Source organism: Pteropus medius, unplaced genomic scaffold (genome assembly GCF_902729225.1).
Source record: "Pteropus medius unplaced genomic scaffold, Ma_sr-lr_union100, whole genome shotgun sequence".
NCBI classification, from domain to species: domain Eukaryota; kingdom Metazoa; phylum Chordata; class Mammalia; order Chiroptera; family Pteropodidae; genus Pteropus; species Pteropus medius.
Window position 1 is genome coordinate 20402290 of NW_024351730.1, and position 20549 is coordinate 20422838.

Below are 20549 nucleotides of genomic sequence, written 5' to 3' on the forward strand. Positions count from 1 at the left end.
TTTTTCAACAATTGGAACACTCCTAGAAACTATTTTATTTCATTCCTAATCACACACAAAGACAATAAAGTAAAATATTTTGTTAAACTTATGATTTTTCTCATTTTGAAAATAAATTTTTAGAACAATTTATACTGAATATGAGTTTAAATACATTTTAGTCATTTAGCAGAGTTGTTATGCTCTAATTTTTTTATGAATAAACTGAAAGGAAATGTTTTCACGCATTTTTTTATTTCAGATATCATTTCTGAAAGGGTCAATGAAGTTAGGCACCCCAAATTTCTCCTGTTCTATAATAAACTCACAGAAGAATTCTAATTCTTAACTTCAAAAGCATATATATATATATTAAAAGGATACTTTCATAATATTAAATGTGATGCAAAATGTTTCTATTTGTTATTTGGATAAATGGATAATGGCAGTCTAAATTAATTTGAAACTTATGGAATAAGTTAAATAAAGAGAAAGATTAATAAAATAGGAAATTGCCAAAGAGTGTAAAATAATTTCGGGAGTTATCAAACTTTGAGAGTACAACAAATATTTTCAGTGCTTCACTCTGTCTACATGTTTTATGATCTAAAATACAACACAGTGATCTGGTAACAGCATTACATCAGAGAAGGCTGCTTCTTCCACCTGTGTGACCTTAGGCAAGTCGTTATTCTCTCTGAACTTTCATTTTCTCATAATTTGGTTGTTATGAGATTCAAGTTAGACTGCATATTGTGAAAAAATTACAAAAGCTGATAAATCTGTAAAATGTAATGCATTAGTAAATATTAAAATTTACTTACAGCCAATATCTCAAGTCTTAATTAAATGATAAAAGCTTTACATAATTATCTCAGTTTATTCCTATGGGACAGATTTTATCACTATCCTGAATTCACAAATGGAAAAAAAAAAAAAAAAATAGATGTCAAGTAAGTTACCATAACTAGAAAATTTTAAACTGGGAACCAAACCAAGTCTGTTTGATTTCAGATAATGAGGCATAATTATTATGCCATCGATTTTCATATGGTTGTCTAATGTGCAGAAAAAAATAAAACATACTATGGTTTCTTTAGGTCAGCGTATGTGTATATTGTATTATTTAATTGACATTTAACAAGACATCTCATAAGAAAATGATAATAAGCTGGATAAAATTTGACTTATTCAAATTTAGATAATAAATAAGAAAATTAATGGAGACAACATGAAATCAAGTTATTTAGTATGTAAGTTTACTATTTAGAAAGCAAGTTTATTATTGATCCAAATATATTATTACATGATTGTGTTTTTCATAGAGTAATCATAATTTCAATCTTTATATTTGTTTAAAACTCACAAATCTAGATTTCTAAGTTAAACCATTGTATGTCATTTATAAAGAAGCACGTAAAGGACAGCATCTATCTATAAATATTAGGTGAAATCAATTATTTACTGTTCACTATAGGCCAAGGTTAAATATTTAAACAAATATTTAATTTAATAAACTCCCTGTACACTAACTCCTTGGATACAAAGAGACAAATCATGGAAGCTAAATAAAATCTACACATCATGATAGCTATTAATACATTAATAACTAAATTCCAAAAATGTTTTCATTTTTTTATAGGTCTTGCTGAAACCAAATGATGACTTCATACTCTCCTTTGACCGCTTCTCCGCCTTCAGTCAAGAGAAAATTCAGCTCCTTTCTCTTCTCCCCTTTTATTTTACTTTTATGCCACATTTAATTTTTTGGTTCTTGCATAATAAAGCCAACTGAATGCAACAGGATCTCTTAACTTGAGAGGAGTCTGTGTATAAGCTTCAGGGTTCTTTGAAAGTTTGAAATTCCGAGGCAAATTTAGTGTGAGTTTGAGTACAGAAGTTTAACTGGAGACGAAGTTCATAATTTAATCTGATTCTCAAAGTGATTCATGGTCTAACACTGATTAAAAATGTCTTCTCCAAGATGACACCAGAACTGCTAAATTTATGGCCTAGTCATTGGGACCAGAGAAGAACTAAGCCAGTATGTTCCAATCCAGAGGACCTTAAAGTAACTCTTATGAGCCATAGGGAACCTAGAGTTAGTATTACATTTAAGGGCCCAAGTATATTGCTGACTTTAGTCTAAGAAGTCCCAAGAGCAAATCCTGGGCATATTCAGGTTACAGATGATCAAAACCACAAACACAGATGCATGACAACATTAACAGGCATTGACTGAGGCTCTTGTCTTGCATGACTAATTTTCTCCAGACTGGAAGCTACAGTCTCCCATCTGTCCAAACACACATAGAGACACATACAACACACAACACACACACACACACACACACACACACACACACACACACACACAACAACTCTCTGGAATTGAGGTCCATTGGTCTACAAAAATTGATGAATACTCAAAGTTCAAAAATATGACATAGTTTTTTTTCTTAATCAAACACAGCAATGAATGGAAGCAATCTGAGTGTCCTTCAACAGACTATTGGTTAGAGAAGATGTCGTACACATAAACAATGGAATGTTACTTGGCCATAAAAAATAAAATCTTACCATTTGCAATGACATGGATGAACCTAGAAGATATTATGCTAAGTGAAAGAAGTCAGACAGGGAAAGACAAATACCATATGATTTCATTTATATATGGAATCTAAGGAACAAAATAAACAAACAAACAAAATGGAAACAGATTCATACATACAGAGAACATTGGCGATTACTAGATGAGAGATGGGTTGGGAGGCTGGGTGAAAAAGGTGAAGGGATTAAGGAGTACAAATTGGTAGTTACAAAATAGTCAGGGGAAAGTGAAGTACGGCATAGGGAATATAGTCAGTAATATTGTAATAATTATGTATAGTACCAAGTGGGGTATGAGAGTAATGAGAAGAATAACTTCATAAATTATATAATTGGCCTAACAATATGCTATATACATAAAGCTAATATAAAATAATATTGAATGTCAATTCTAATTAAAAAATAAAAATTAAAAAATATATATGGCAAGGAAAGTAAGTGGGTCTTTTATGTGCTTGCTCCACATTTATGCCCAAAAAACATCATGCCTGAAAAAATATAAATCACTCAACCCTTACAAACCGCTTACTCTTCCTCTATCAAATCTTTTGTTGAAACCCTCAATAGACTTGCAATTAGTAGGAGTGATTAACAAGCTTTTGCTTTCTCTTTCACTCAAATGCTAGAGTCTAGAAGAGAAGCATGGTCAGGAATATGACATGACTGAGCCTTATTTGCTATGACCATTCAAAATATTACTAATTTCTTGAAAAACAACTTAAAAATGTAGAAGGTAGAATTTAAATTTGCTAATTAAAAAAACATTTATCACCTACTATGTACAGGCACAGGTACTTTAAGAATTATTCTGGGATACAAAACAATAATATTTTAATAATAATAAGCAACAAATAATTATACAGTACATGCAAAAGGCCAATCTCTGTTTACATATATTTACTCATTTAATATGTACTCATGGGTTACATGTTGTAGTTGTTGTTGTTGTTGTTGTTGTTGTTGTTATTATTACAAAAGAAAAATGAAGTAAATTTCCTCAAGTGGAGTTGGGATTTGAACCCAGATAGTTTTGCTTTAAAGTCCATGCTCTTAACCATTACTTAACCATTACTTAACCATGCTCTTAACACTACTATAAAAGCATTTTCAGTCTGGTGAGCAAAATAAAGTATGAAGCAAAATATTTTGAAATAAGAAAAACATTCATAAGTATTAATATTGGCTCATGATAATATAATAATATGTCTAACTAAATGATATTTTTAAAAAGAGTTGTTCAAAGTAGGATTTTAAGTTAAACACTTACGTCCCAATTATGACATTACCCCATCTTTGTATCAATTGGCTTAACTCATTGGAGTATTCTATGTACCTAACATTGCATAGTAAATCCCTCAACCACTAATTATATCTTAAGAAAATATATTAATGAGTTGGTTATTTTGGATTTGGATAAATTACTTTCAGATGCTAGGGTCCATTCACGTGAAGGTAGTATGTAACTAATGAGAAATTAGGTTTTTAGCACAGAAAAGAAATCTGATCTGGATTCATTCATCGATTATTTGCCAAATGCCCACTATATGAATATAGCCCACCTCTAGAACTTTGTAGTCTAATGAGATTTAGAACATTACGAAACAATCTTATCTGAAAGTTCTCAGGTCTTCCAGAATGCAGTGAGAAGTTATGTAATAGGTGATTATATAGCACTTTAAAATCTATAAAACACTTTTACATATATCATCCTCTTAGTTTTCACCTCTAACTCTTGAAATAATGTTATTGATCTTCATTTTGTGTATGCAAAGATAATTTTAAAATGGTTAAACTTAAGATAGTGAAAATTTATGAGCTTTAGATTTGAAAACTTAATTAAAGTTTTAGCTCAACATTACTTAACTGTGTGACCTTGAGTAATATATAGAATGGAAACTAACATTTTTTTTGATTTATTGATATATGGCTCTGGAACAATGATTTTACAGATATTACTTTATTCTATATGGTACTATGTGGTACCTCTTACAGAAGTACCAATATTATGCTCATAAATTAATGAAGAAGCTGAGGCTCAGAGAGATTAAGTAATTTGAACAACATCAAAAAGCTATTAAATGGTAGAGTTTAGCTTTGAACTCTAGCAATTCAATCCACCAGCCTTCATTATCTTACTACTAGAACATATAACCTTTAATTTGAGACATTCATTAGCTTACTCTATATTAACTCAGTGTTCAATAAAGTTTTATCCCTTTATTCCTAAATTTTTATTCTTTTATTCCTTTATTCCCTATGTGACACTTTCAAGGACATCCACTGTTTGCAAGATAAAGTCAACTTTCATTCTCTTGCTATTACCTTCCCACCTCATCTCTCTCCATTAGATCTCATAACAATGCCCCTGTGATACAAAAACTCCTGTAATGGCTTTAGCTGGATCATCACCATCACCAGCACTTTCCTGAAGCTGCTCAAGTCCTTTCAATAATTCATATCACATAATCAAAATTTGACTTCTTGACTTAGATATCATATCTTTAAGAAAATCTTTCCTGAATTTCTAAGATGAAGTGCTCCACTAATGTGGTACCACAGTATCCTGCCCACTACCAGTTCCATTTCCCCTTAGTCCTCATCAAATTGTTATACTTGACTGCCTACCTCTACTGCTGGGCTTAAGCCCTATGTGCATATAAACTATGTTCTTCTTACGACTGTCTCACCAAGATAAGGCCTAATACAGTGTAGGAACTAAATAAATATTTGTGAACAAATGGATTGTCAATGACTGAAGTTAAAACACCCATTTAATAGGATTAAATAACTTAAGCTTTTCTTACAAAAAATCCAGGAAAAAAATGTTAGTCTTAGCATTTTCTTAGTGATCATGAATCAAAATACCAAAGTCAGTGATATATTTTTAGGCCAATTTTAAACTAAAAAAAAAGAAATTACTGCAAATTATATTACCAATCACAGCAATTTAAAAGGTCAAAGGGAAAAAATGTTTTTATAATTTAATCTGAGTTTTCAAGGAAAGAAAGTTAAATGTCAACAGAATGATAACCAAATTGCTATATCAATATTATGTATTATCTTAACTCTAGCATGAAGGAGATAATGGCATGTCCTCTTTCTAATTTTCTTAATGTAATACACTATACTACAGTAATGGCCAGATGCCTGTATTAACAAAATAAAGGCTATAAACCTAATAGTCATGACTGAGGAACAAAAATAGACTTGAAGATTAAGTGTACTTTTTATGTGTATATTTTATTGGAATACACTGAGAAATCTCAAAAACTCTTGAAGGCAAGATTAAATTACTAAATATTTCTATAAAATTAATATTTGGCATTAACAGAGTTATTTTTCATATTTAAAAATTATTAGTTTAAATCATTCACCACAAAATACCTACAACCATTGTTTTGATTATTAAGACAAGGACCTTGAAGAATAAAACCTTGACATACCTCATGCCACAGAAATAATAATTTTTAAACTAATGATTTTAAGTAATAGTACAAATAATAAAAATTTTATGAAAATAAATGTTATTTCCTAAGTAAAGATAGGAGATTGAAACGTAATATTTCCATGACAGAATCCACAAAAGCAACTGATTTATCAACCTACTTGACTTTTAATCAGCATTATCCCTTGCCAAGTAATATTTAAGTTTTCTCGGTCTCTCCCTAATAGGAAAAAAGTAAGAGGAACATCCAGAGATGAAAGGTTCATTATTCAAAGGTTTCTCACTAGTTTTCATTTGAAAACAACAACTTCCAGAGTAGCATCAGCCTGGTTAAAAGAAGATAAAATCTGACCAAAATATAGGAGAAACCCCTTTCTAAGGTATCTATATAAATAAAAGATTAAGACATAGATTTTTCTTTTAGGCTCTGGGCTTTCCACAGTTTGAAAATGAATATGATAGCCAAATAAACTAATAATTGAAATTACCTGTCGACTTAGACAAGTTGAATTTGTTTCTAACAATATTTCATTAATTACTTTGAGTCTAGTGTCCACTCACTTTTAGTATCTCTGCAGTTTAATCAAAGCCTATTCCTATGAATTACTCAAGTTCTGTGGTTGAATAACAGCCTTTGATACAATTCAATCACGAGGCAAATGTGTTTTTGTTGAGTAAAAATTGCTATAATAAGAATGTCTCATTCTGCCTAAAGCACTTTCTAGTGATAATGTGAGTGCTGACTTTAATGTTTCCTTCAGCCCTTCCAGGCCTCTATGGGAGCATTGTCTTTAACATCCTAAAAGTATAAATTACCATTTTTTTAAACTAAAAACTTTTTAAAAAATAATTTTAGTTAAATAATGGGTTTATTCTTAAATTTAAAGAAACAATAAGCTGTTAACCCCAATTACTCTAAATTATGCTCATATTATTTAAACTTTACAAAAGGTAGCTCTTTGGGAAAATAGCGCTTTGGGAACCAGCAAATTTTTAGTAATGGTGTTCCTTCCTGAGAAATCTTACTACCATAATTTACTAAAATAAATGTGGATTTGAATAACATATTTATCACTATACCATTAAGTATGGATGATCCTTATTCTTTTTTCTTGCTAGGTTTCATGAAGAAAATATAAAGGTCCTCATCTTATCTGTGATCATCTTACACCTTACTACATTCTTGGTAAGTTTCCAGTGCTCTTAAGCAGGTAATTTTTTCTTCTCATTTAGAAAACAATAAAGATGTCCGTATCAATCATATGCCACAAAACATCTTTGAGTAAAAAACATCATGGTGCTTGTTACCAGGATAATGCATGCTATGTTGCTTTAACATATTACCATAAACCTTATTATATCCTTTTCTATTTATTCATACAATGGGAATATACATATAAAAATCAGAAACTTCTGTTCACACAGAAATATGCTTGTGAATGTTTATAACTGGTCTATCATAATTGCCAAAACTTAGAAGCAACCAAGATGTCCCTCAGTGGTGAGAGGATAAATAAAATGTGGTATATCCATATAATGGGATATTATTCGGCGCTAAAAAATTGAGCTATCAAGGCATGAAAAGACATGGAGGAAACTTAAATGCATATTACTAAATGAAAAAGCCAATCTAAAAAGGCTACATACTGTATGATTCCAATAATACCACGTTCTGGAAAATGCAAAAGTATGGAGACTGTTGAAAGATCAATGGTTAGCAGGGGTAAGAGGGAATGAATAAGCAGAACAAAGAGGATTTTTAGAGTAGTGAAACAATTCTATAAGATACTATAATAGTGGATGCATGTCACTATACATATGTCGAAACCCACAATGTACAATGCCAAGAGTAAACTCTAATGTAAACTATAAACTTCAAGTGACAATAATGTGTAATGTAGGTTCATTGATTGTTAACAAATGTACCAGTCTGGTATGGGATATTGATAATGGAGGAGACTACGTATGCATGCAGAGGCAGGGAGTTTATGGGAACTCTCTGTACCTTCCTCTCAGTTACACCGGGAACCTAAAACTTCTTCGAAAAGTAATCTGTATAAAAGAAAAAAAGAAAAGAAATTGAAATCAAATCTGAAAAAAAATTTTAAAGGCCTATTTTAAATTTTTTACTATGGAATATTTTTAAATAAAACCAATGTAATTTAATGCTACATATATTTAATTCATTATATGTATTATTTTTATTTTCAGACAAGAGAGAGTCTTAAAACTCATGACCACCCAAGACAGAAACCGTTAAGGCTAAATTCAACTTCTAAAACTAGAAAAACGAAATCTTCACATGCCAAGGCTGCACCAAGACAAGCCCAAGCCCAGATATCAAAGCTGCCACCAAGCACGGCTTCACTTACTGGGAATCGACCAAAATAATTTCTATCAGTTTTACCAAACCGATTTCTAGCATCTAAATTTTAAAAAAATATAACTTTCAAGTCTACATCCAAGCACTCATTATCTTCTCAAGATGCAGCAAAGAGGTCTACCTCTACCAAAAACCAGTTTCTAGCTAACAAGATTGCACAAAAACAGCCTCAGTCAAAGTCAATTTCAAGAAATCAGAACTTAGTCCTCAAATCTGCACACCAACTGACTTTAGCTGAAAAGTCTAAATCCAAACAGTCATCTCCCAAGGCTAGCATAAAAAAAGAAGAAAACTGCTAAGGCTAAATAGAAACAGTCAAAAGTTACCAAGTCTATACCCAAGTAGACGTTATCTTTGGACAGTATAGCAAAAAGATCTTCAGTTGCTAGTGCTACAGAGAAATCAATGTAAAAACAGCAAAATGAAAAACTCCACATGCCAAACCTGCACTTAGACACAAATCATCTTCCCAAGGTTCAGTAAGAAGATACCTGGTTCCTAAATCTAAACAGCCAAAGTCTAAAATCCCCAAGAGTAAAACAAGGAGACTTTCTTCTAAGATGTCTCTATCAAACAATTTGCCAGGCTCCAGATCTACTTCAAAAAGAATTGCTAAATCCGTAGCCATAAAGTCCCGAGGATGCAATTCTGACAGAAGCCAGCAACCAGCTTCCAAAAACAAAGAAAAAAAATGAGACCTTTGCATTCTGTTAACCAGGTTCAAATTTACCCACTGTTACCACATGCTCTCAGGCATCATGGAGACAAACCTCATCCACCACCATCTTGTCCATTAAAATCTCATCTTTCTCAACTTCCAGCTCAGACATCTAAAGCTCATAATTCCATACCTTGTCCACATCAACCAAAAAAGCAGCCATCTGAGAATTCTGTAGAAGCAACTACTGCATTGCACACAGCATCAACTACTGTCTTTGAAGATATCATCATGACAGTCACTGGAGGTACAAATGATACTACTAACAGCTCAAATTATACCCACTCTAAAAGCCTTCTCACCTACTACCACTACCTCTGCATCTCAAATCACCACACAGTCAGTCTCCTGATACCACTACCACCAAACAAGAGACCACTACTCTTGAAGGTGACACAACTACTACCATAACTGACACTACTGTTGCTGCCAGCAGTGAAACCACTTCTGCAATTGAAACCACTACCACTAACACTGGCACAGCTATTGAAGGGACTGCTGTAACAGCTTTTATGACAAGACTCACAGCCGCTGTAGTGAGCACTAACAGTGCAACTTACCCTGCAACTGATACTGCAGAGGTTCTTAAAACCACAGCAGCTGCTCCAGGAATGAACACCCTTGGCACTACTCTGCTAATAATCAATATCACTTCTGCCCTCCCAAATGTCACTATTGCTAACAATACAACTGTTGACACTATGCCTGAAAAGGATGTCACCAACTCTGAAGAGTATACCTATGGCACTGAAAATTATGATTCAGCCTCTAAATATGAATATGAATATGGCCCAGAATTTGATGAGGATTTCACTGCAATTCCAGAATCTAATGCCACAGGTCCTGTTACTCCTTCAACTCCAGGAGCCACTATTGTTGTACAAAATGCCTCATAACCTACAACTGACAACACTACTCAGAACCAATAGATGACATCTACTGCACACAGCCCTTGAATATCAATTGAATACCTCAATCAATAATCAAAAATATGAGAAAAAATACTGAAATTTTTAGCAATGAAAATATAGCAATTCTTTAAGCATATTTTATTGTAATTTTAGTCTTTCTTCTTAGTCTATCATCAACATGTCATATCACATATTTCAGATACCATAAAAATTGTCATTGCATTTTATTATGATGACTGATTCATTTCACAGACCTCATTACTTGATGTAAAAGTGGAATTCGTCTTTTATCTTCACTCCACTCTAAAAAGTCTTTGATGTTCTAAGAGCAAGACAACCTAAATCCTTTTAATTCCCCTCTCTTCAGCACAGAATTCTCTCATTCACTGACCTTGACTAAATTACCCAACAAAATTTTGCTCTTACAAATTAAAAAGATAATTTATTAACTTGGTAAATTTTATTCTTATGGAAGGAACTAAACAGTTAAAGGTGTTACCTATAGAATAATAAAAATCTCTCATGTAGGATATGAGGTTTCTAGGATGCTATAAAATTGGAGGCAGAGATATTATTCAGAGAATCTGAGAACTGAACATGTCTTCTTCCCCTGAATGAAAATTTAGACCTGGTAAATACCAAGAGGTTCCTAGAAGTCTGCAAACATCTCTTTCTATGGAAAAGAGGATTTAAATTGTTCCTCAGCTACAAAGCACTGGAAAAAAAATATGTGCTTTTTAGATCCAGCAAGACCCTGTCTTGCATGGACAATGTCTTGCATGGATAATGTCACTGACATCTTCTGGACTGGCCCCCTCCTCACCACAGTTACCACACACATAGACTGTGACCCAAGGAGAACTAAACTGCGAAATCCTACCCCTGTCCCTCCTCTTCATGATCCTCTGAGAGATAGTTTTCTTGATCTAATTTTACAAGGCATGTGTGTATGTAGATTGAGGCTTGCCTATCAATATATAGCTTACCTGAAAGGCTGGCCTCATTTATTATTTCCATTTCTCATCACAGAGTCCTTCTTCCTTTCTACAGTGTGAAGTCAATAACATACATACAAGAGTAATTTAGACTGAAAAAGGAAAAAAACAAAAATTATTTTTCTCCTCAGGCCACATATATTTTAGGTTTATCAGTTTTTATCTTAAAATAATTCTCAAGTCTGTCCCACAGCAGTTTTTTTTTCTTAGATTTTTTAATTAAATTTATTGGGGTGGCATTGGTTAATAAAATTATATAGGTTTCAAGTGTATAATTTAATAATACATCATCTGTATAATTCATCAAGTGTTCACCACCCAAAGTGAAATCTCCTTTCATCATCATATATTTGATCCTCTTTATCCTTATCTACCAGTTTTCCTCTGGTAACCACTAAATTGTTGTGTGTCTATGAGTTTTTGTTTGTTTTGTTCATTTGTTGCTTTCAGTTTTATATCCTACACATGAGTGACATCATATGGTTCTCAATTTTTTCTGTCTGACTTATTTGCTTAGTGTAATTATCTCAAGATCCATACATGGTATCGAAAATGGCAGTATTTCATCTGTTCTTATGTCTGAGTAATAATATTCCATTGTATATATGTACCACATCTTTTTTATCCAATCATCTATCAAAGGACACTTCTATTTGTTTCCATGTCTTGGTCACCATGAATAATGTTACAATGAACATTAGGGTGCATATATCTTTACAGATAAATGTATTCTATATTTTTGGATAGATACCCAGAAGAGGGATTGCTGGGTCATATGATAATTCTATTCTTAATTTTTTGAAGGCTCTCCATACTGTTTTCCATAGTGGCTGTACCAATTTACATTCCTACCAGCAGTGTATGAGGGTTTCTTTTTCTCCACAATCTCTCCAACACTTGTTACTACTTGTCTTGTTGATGATAGCCATTCTAACAGGTGTGAGATGGTATCTCATTGTGATTTTGATTTGTATTTCCCTACTAGCTAATGCGGTTGAGCATTTTTTCATATGTCTATTAAAATCAATGTACTCATGATATTTCATGGACATGTCTTCATAATTTGAATTAACATTATAAACCCAAATCAAATTGGTGGACGAGGTATCTCTTCTTTCTATAATCCTTGAGTGTCCTCAAAGTGTTGGTGGGGAATATTGTAAGGATTTGCTAAGCACAGGCATAAATTTGAGTCTGTCCCATAGCTCCATGTATGTGCACATGGAAAAAATTCTTGCCAAATTCTCTGCTCATTCTTAGACATTTACAAAATTTTTATACACTGAAAATACTGTCCAAGTCTCTTTATTGTATAAGCAATGTTTAATTTCAGATAATTGAATATATTAAATTAACACATTCAACATATACTTTGAGCATCTACCAATAGCATGTCTCTGTGCAAAGTGCTATGAGACAATAAAAAAAGACCCAAACAATGATTGTGGGAGCTCAAAGTAAAGGAGGGGGTGCGCAGCACATGTATATATAAAAAATCATGGCACAATACAAAATAAAAGAGATTTCTTACAGACTGAGAGATCAGAGCAGTGATCACAGAAAAAAAAAGTTACGAAAAATGTGTTATTTGAACTGGATGTTAAACAACAGGTCGAATTTTTACTTTCTCGAATGTTCTGATCTGAATAGTACTTTAAACAATCGAGTTAGTTGTCAATATGTAAAGCAATTAAAAAATTGGAGAAAGTATGTAAAAAATATTTTCCTTTATAACATGAAAGATCTGGTACTATGGACATGCAGTCTTGTATGACAACTGTCAATTACAGCAGTGCTATACAAAGTGTGATCTGCAAACTGGCTGCTGGACCACAAACCTTTACCAATTAGCTAGGAGTAAAGAACATAAATCTATGTTGTCATTATTCACACTTGTTTTTTTTTCTATTTCTTTGATATTTATCAATTTATTCATTTTTTCATTTATTTAATAAAAACTTTCTTGATGACAAAAGCAGTATATTCTGGTACAAGCTCTTTATCTAATTTCTTACTAGTACTTTGAGAATCAGTGAACTAGAACTAAGAAACTGACACTCCTTGCTTTCATAAATAAGGCATGCTCTCTTTATTTCACTAGTCTCCACCAGGCCTACTTCATACGTTCACTGTTAACTAGGCATTTAAACTTGTAATCCTTACTCTTAACAATGAAATCATTTGGGATTTGGAAAAAAAAAAAAGTGGAATTTCTCTCACTACAATTTAAGATTAGGGTAAGAGCTAGTAAAGGCCTAACTTAAGTGTCCATATATTGTATGATACATGTAATGAAATATTATTCAGCCATAAAAAAGGGAGGAAATTTTGCCATTCGTGATGATATGGATAAGTCTGAATTTTTTTGCTAAGTGAAATAAACCATACAGAAAAATAAAAAAATTGTACAATATTATTTATAAGTGGAATTAAAAAAAAAACTCATAGAAACGGAATGGTGGTTGGCAGCAGTTGAGGGTGGGTGGGAAAAATTGGAAGATGTTGGTCAAAGGGTACAAATTTTAAATTATAAGATGGATACATTCTGAGGATCTAATGTACAGCATGAAACTATGGGTAATAATTGAAATTTATTGAGAGTATAGATCTTAAGTATTCTTATGAAATTTAACAAAATGAATGAAAGTAGCCCATTATATACACAGACATATGCTTATAGAGTTTTTATAAAACATTTTATATTCTAACTGCTAATTTTAGGAAAGTCATAAAGAGCTGGTAACAAATATAAGCCACTACATTTTCACTATGCAAGTAAAATGGTTTGACCTAAAGCCATCAATCACATCCTTACTAGACTTTGGTGTGGCAGAGACCAATTAGAGGACCATTAATATAAGCCAGATGAGAGAGAATGGTGACTTGGATGGGGGAAGTGAAAAGAAGTAGGATCCTAGGTATTCTTTGAAGAATTTACTGATGTCCTAGATGTGAAAGGTGAGATAAAGAGAGTCATAATGATTCTAAAGTTTTTGATCGAAAAAACTGAAAGGATAGTGAAGGCTATAAGCATAGCAGGTATTGGTTGTATTGTAAAGGAATACTGGGAGTTCCATTTTGGAAACGTCAATTTGAGATGTCTATTAGTGATCTAATTAGCAATATCAATTAGCAGCTGGGGGTGGGAAAGTTGGAAGATCTAATAAGCATCTAATTAGGTCAGGACCAGCAAAATTATATATTTAGGAGTCAATAACATAGAGATGGCATTTAAAACCATGAAACCAGATGAAATCACTAAGTGAGGGATTGCAGATAGGAAAGAGAAGAGTCACCAAGCCCTGGGCATCTCAACATTAAGGAGCTTCTAAATAAAACCATAAGTTATAATTTTAATTATTTTTATTACTAAATTAAATATGTTCTCTTTGATTATATTTCTGAATCTCCTTGTATTAACACGAGGGAAGAGATAAAAAATTATTAAACAAACAAACATATAATGTTAATATGAGATTTCTTTTCTCCCACAAATGTTAATAAAGTGGACATCAGGTAAAGGAAAAGATTCTACACAGAGGGAATGGCTAAAGTGAAGATCAAGATCTTTTCCTTAGGAAGTTGTTAAACAAAACTATTTATAGTGGCTGATGTCTGAGGACAACAATCCTTTACCTAAAAATCCCTCTTGGCCAAGTCCCAATATCTAGCTAATAAAACTATAATTTTGAACTCCATGAAAGGGTATATAGAAATTAGTGTTCTGAAACAAATGGAAAACACATGTGAAAGAAAGCAAATCACATTAAGAGTCAAATCAGTGTAACACTCTTAAATGCATGAGCCTTTTTGGTTTGAAGTTGATGACCTCAAATCCCATGAAAAGACAGCATTATATATTGTTCTATTGCTGGCACATTTACTATATTGTTGATTATCCAGCAGACAAACTCAAGAGGTTCTTTGAAGCAAAAGTGAATTAGAAGACACTCTTCTAATACTAAAGGACTTGCCCAGTTGAAATATGTTGAATCTACTAAAAACTGTCGTTGGAAAAAGAAAGCCATTCTTTTTCATTTTATCTGTCATTGGTACCATTAGTAGTAGTAGTAGTAGTAGTAGTAGTGTAGTAGTAGTAGTAGTAGTAGTAGTACCACCAATCAGAGAGCTTAAAATATATAATTCTTAAATATTTTTGAATGAATTAATAAATGAGATTTATTATAACAAATGCTTTCAATATGATTTAAAATATATTCAGTATTTTTACATACAAGTCAAGTAAGGTAAATAGATATTAATTCAATTCACTATATAAATGAGTTAGGTTTTAATTTGTTAACTATATTTACAAAAACTTTACTATATATTATATATTAATAAATGTTCTCATTTAAATCTCAGAACATCTTATAATGTGAATTAGGAAAATATTAACTTTTTCTACAGATGAGGTTAGATGATCTCCCTATGGTCAAATTGCTAAGTTGACAGCTAAGACTTAACCATAGATATTCTAATTCCAAGGAAAACTCCATTTACCATAGAACTACTTTACCATAATTACTTCAATGAATTTTAAAATACACTGATTAATTCTCACATCTGATTTACCTCAGGCACAGAATTTTTACCATCTGTTGTGGTTTGGAATTTAACATATATATACATGTGAAAAATGGCAAGTGACTAAGAATAAAACAACAACTACCCAGGCAAAGTAAACTTTATATAATTAAAAATATATTCATGAAGCTCTAAAGTAGTTGCAAATAAAATAATTCTGATACTCGCTTTCAAACAAGAAAGATGTTTCCTATATTTTCCTAAATAAAATTATTTAAGAAAATATTTCAAAACATTTTAAGCATCGAAGCATTTTAAACATTGAAAAAATTTTTATTAACCTTTCTACCTGAATATTTTTAGACTTTGATCAATTTTACTAAAAGAACATGGAAGTAAATTATACAAAAATAGAGTTGAGTAAAGCCCTAAAATTGTAGGAATCTAGTGTAACATATTAATTACTCTATTTTTAATACTAAGTTACTAAAAAATGTTTATTTGACAAAGTTTTTCAAAAAAGTATGATAACCTAGAAATCACAGCATAAATTTTTAGAATTACCCTTAATTATCACATTCCGTATTAAAAGTAATTCTGAGCAGGGATCGAAACACTACTATAAAGTTCTCTTATTTAGAAACTTGTAAAGATTAAGAGGACAAGATGAAAGTTTTGATACTGATCAAGTTCATTCTGGTCATTGCCACTTGCTTCTTGGTATAAATTCTTACACTGGAAACTTAGAACTCTCTAATGTTAAGAAATATATAACACAGAGATCTACTCTAGAGTGAGAAAATGCACTGTGCTTTTACAAACTGAAGAGAGTCAGGTGGAAATAATGAAAAAGCAATAATTCTTTCCTTCCTTCAACAACCATAAGAATATGTCTATTTACTATCTCTTTAACTTAGAAGAGAAAAAAAGAAGGAGCAAAAGTCAGAAAATAAAGATTTCAAAGAAAAAAAGTACAGAAAGCATTGAGAAGTTTAGGAAATTCTCTAAGCAAGTTAGAAGGAATTAAATTTGTGACAGATGTTAACAAAGTCTGTGCTTCCCTTCCATTTCCATGTACTCTCATCTCGAATGCACATGTGGATGGTGATGTCCTCTGAAGTCTACATTAGGAAGGGGTTCACATATCAAACTTGTTTGCTTTCAGCTAATTAACCCTATGATTCTGCCTTAAAAACCAAGAGGAATAAACAATTTTCCACTTAAGCATCAAGTACATAGTTATTTCACAAACTGGACTATTTGGAAACACAGATCATATAATCATATTGTTATTTGTTTTTCTGAGACTGAGTCCCTTCGTTTTAAGCACTCTATGTTTTCTTTAATATCTCTTGAAAGACTCATTAAATAATTTTCTTATGCTTTCCCAGCTTAATTATCATTCTTCACTAGCTTCACATAATTTTTTCTAAGATGACATAGTTTTCACAATATCTGTAGATTTAATTCCTCTTTAATAATGTATGTAAATTCACTTAAACAACTCTCATTTTTCCAAGTTTTTGTCTCTTCTTTTTTCCTTCATTTGTTAGAAATTATTTCCATGACATTTTAGGACTTACACAAGGCTTTGACTCACAATAAAAATTAATTAACATTTTTAGACTATTGACTTCCAATTCATAAACATAGTACAATCCTGTTTTATTAGTTCATTTTAATTCTGCTCAATAATTATGACAGGCAGAATAATGGCCCTGAATGATGTCTATATCCTAATTCCCAGAACCTACAAATATGTTATCTTTCATGGCAAAAGGGAATTTGCATATTCGATTAAGATTAAAGACCTTATTTTTTTGTTTTTATGCCTATAGCACCCAATCTTCCTAGGTGGTCTCTCATCCAAGTACTAACCAGGCCCAACTCTGCTTAGTTCCAAGATCAGATGGGATCAGGAATGTTCAGGGTGGCATGGCTGCAGACAACATTCAAGACCTTAAAATGATGAGATTATCATAGATGATCTAGGTGAGCCAAATTTAATCACATAAATCCTTAAAAATAAAGGCAGAACAGTGAGTGACACCAAAAGCCACTGTATAGCTTTGAAGATGGAGGAAGGGGACATGAGTCAAGGAATGTAGCAGCCTCAAAAAGCTAGCAACAACTCTTAGTTTATAGCCAAAGGAAAATGGCCCCCTCGGTCTTACAAACACAGGAACTAAATTCTGCCAACAACCCAAATGAGCAAGAAACAGATTTCCCCTAGAGACTTCAAAAAGAAATGAAGCCTGCTGACACCTTGGTTGAAGTCTGAATATTTCTGACTTTAAGAACAGTAATGTAATAAATTTGTGTTTTCTTAAGCCACTAAAGTTATGGTAATTTATTATGGCAGTATAGCAAACTAATATAATGAAGTTTTCTAGTTTTTAGTGAAGAGATTAAACATATCATCATATTTAATAAGCATTTTTAAGTTATTGTAAATGGCAGTTATATTTAAATTTTATATTTTCTTTGTTGATAATATATAGAAATAAAATTGATTTCATACATTTACCTATTATATAGTGACATTGCTATATGTTTTAGTAATTCTGATCATTTTCCTGTATATTTGGACTGAAAAAAACAGATTAATATAAAAGCAATAGCAGCTACACAATTCTTCTGTCAAGGGTAATACGAGAATACAGGAATTAACACAAAAAAATAAACTCTAAATTTCTCTTAAAACAGATCTTAAAGAGATCTGTATACTATTATAAAGTCATTATACATTATAAAGTCAGAGGAATTTTAAAAAAATAATGGATTTTTAGAACTTTACTACAAGTAAATTTTACTTTACTATATTTACTTCAACTCTGTGAATTAAAGAACCCAAATAGTCCCAAAAACTTATAACTAAAATATGGTGTTTCAGTATTTCAGAAAAGGCACTATATTGAGAGTTAAAGTAATCATGTTTGAATCCTAACTTGTTTATCCATTCAACAAACAAATTTACAAGCTTAAAATATAAACTACTAATGTAATCATGTTTGATTATTTTTGAAAAGGTCATAATTTTGAGGCTGATCATGGTGATAATGCTGAGTTGAAGATAATGGCTGTAAGCAAAGAAACATCATTATCAAAAACTTACAAAATGCAAAAGATAAAAAGATTTCACACTGAAATTAATTAAAATATTTTTTCTAGAACTTGTGTATGCACATATATATCAGAAGGTATGTCTACTTAATACATTTTGTTATTCCTGAAATGACACTATACTGCAAACATTCACTTGTTTCTAAATTGCTACCCAGTATTCTGAATTAATGTAAGACTATATTTCTATTTACCCAACCACTCTTTTCTTTCTTTCAAAAAGATATATATTTATTTTCCTTTTAAATTTTTATCTAGGCAATAATTTTATATCACCTTGATTTTCTAAACATGATATTTTAAGACAGATGGGTAAATTGATCCGAAACTCCTTTCTCTATTTATTGGACATGAACCACATGTTAGCAACTAGTCTCCTACTTTTTTCAAAACAATCTGATAGAAATGTCTAAAGTCATATTAATAACCAAGGATTTTACTACAAGTAAATTTTATTTTTCTATATTTACATACAAATATGTCCAGATATTTAATATTTTATTTAATTTTGGTGTTTAATGTGAAATGATTAATAATCTATTTCATCCATATCAATAACAGGTTAACAACTGCATAATACATTTTACTTATGATCACAAGAAGCTTGGTATACTTTCCTAAAACTTCCTGAATATCTTTGAATTTACATTGGAGAAGGCATGAATAATTTTTCATAAGCACAGAGTTAGTAATGTTATATGATAAAATTTCCATATCAGGACCTTCCTTACAAAATTGTTAAGTACAAACTCAAATTTAAGGCATATGTAGACCAAAGTCCTTAGTTTTCAAATTCATTTTTACTGTATTCTAACATTGAAAGTGAAAACCATAAATTGGAACACCTAAAATAATACTGACTTCATAAAGGAGTGTATTATGATTAGTGTTCCAAAGTAATAACAAACATAAAAGAGAAAGGAGTCACACCTCATTATGAGTCAAATCAGTGTATCAGTCATAAGCACATATAATTTTATTAACTTTAAAATGATTACCTCAATTCTGAGAAAAGATATTATTGTCTATAATTATCACAAAGCCATTACTATGAAATTGATTATCACACAGGCACCACAGTCATTCAAGGGCAGCCAATCCCTGACTTCTGATCTTCACAAGGTTCTTGGAAAAACAGATGTATAAAAAGAATTTGTCCAAAACAAATGGCTGAGCGGAAGTGTACTTGCTCTGTTGATCCAGATACCAATGGATCAAAGCCACCATTCTTTTCAGTTTGTATGATACTGCTTTCCAATAAATCTCTAGCCCCTCAAAGCACAAATTAGATCTCTTACTCATTGAATCTACAGTACCTTCTACAGAGTGGATGTCCAATAAATATCTGTTGAATGGATAAACAAATCAAAGTTGTCATTTCAAATCCAGTAATGCTGAGATTAAAAAATATTAAATATATCTATAAATAATGTTATTAGGAAAATTCAACATGCGAATAAGTTAAATTGTAAACAATATTGTCACACAGTGCTATAGCATTTACAAAGTAAGTAGTGTTCTAATTTAATTCTAACATCAAACAGGTAAATAGAACAGGAATGGTTCTCATTTTTAGATGAGAAAATAGTATTTACAAATAGTTTTACCAAGATCACATAGTAATAAAATGACAGAACTTGGAGTTAAACCTAGCTAGGCCTTCTGAATCCAAGTTCAGTGCTCTTTTTACCATTCTAGAATTGCCTTTAAAACCTTTTTGCATTTTTTTCCTCAAATACATTGGTGATTTCTCACAATTAGATTGTTTAGAATCAGAGCATTTGACATTTGTTCTGGTTATGGTTTAACATTAAAAAAATGTGAAAAATCAGTATTACAAAAGAGTAATGATGATGTA

The 20549-nt window shown here is 31.5% G+C and overlaps 1 pseudogene; it reads right to left on the minus strand.

Annotated features, from left to right (window-relative positions):
* Positions 1 to 17397: 17397 nt before the first annotated feature.
* LOC120588594 (uncharacterized) lies at positions 17398 to 17515 on the minus strand (annotated as a pseudogene).
* Between the last annotated feature and the right edge of the window lie 3034 nt (positions 17516 to 20549).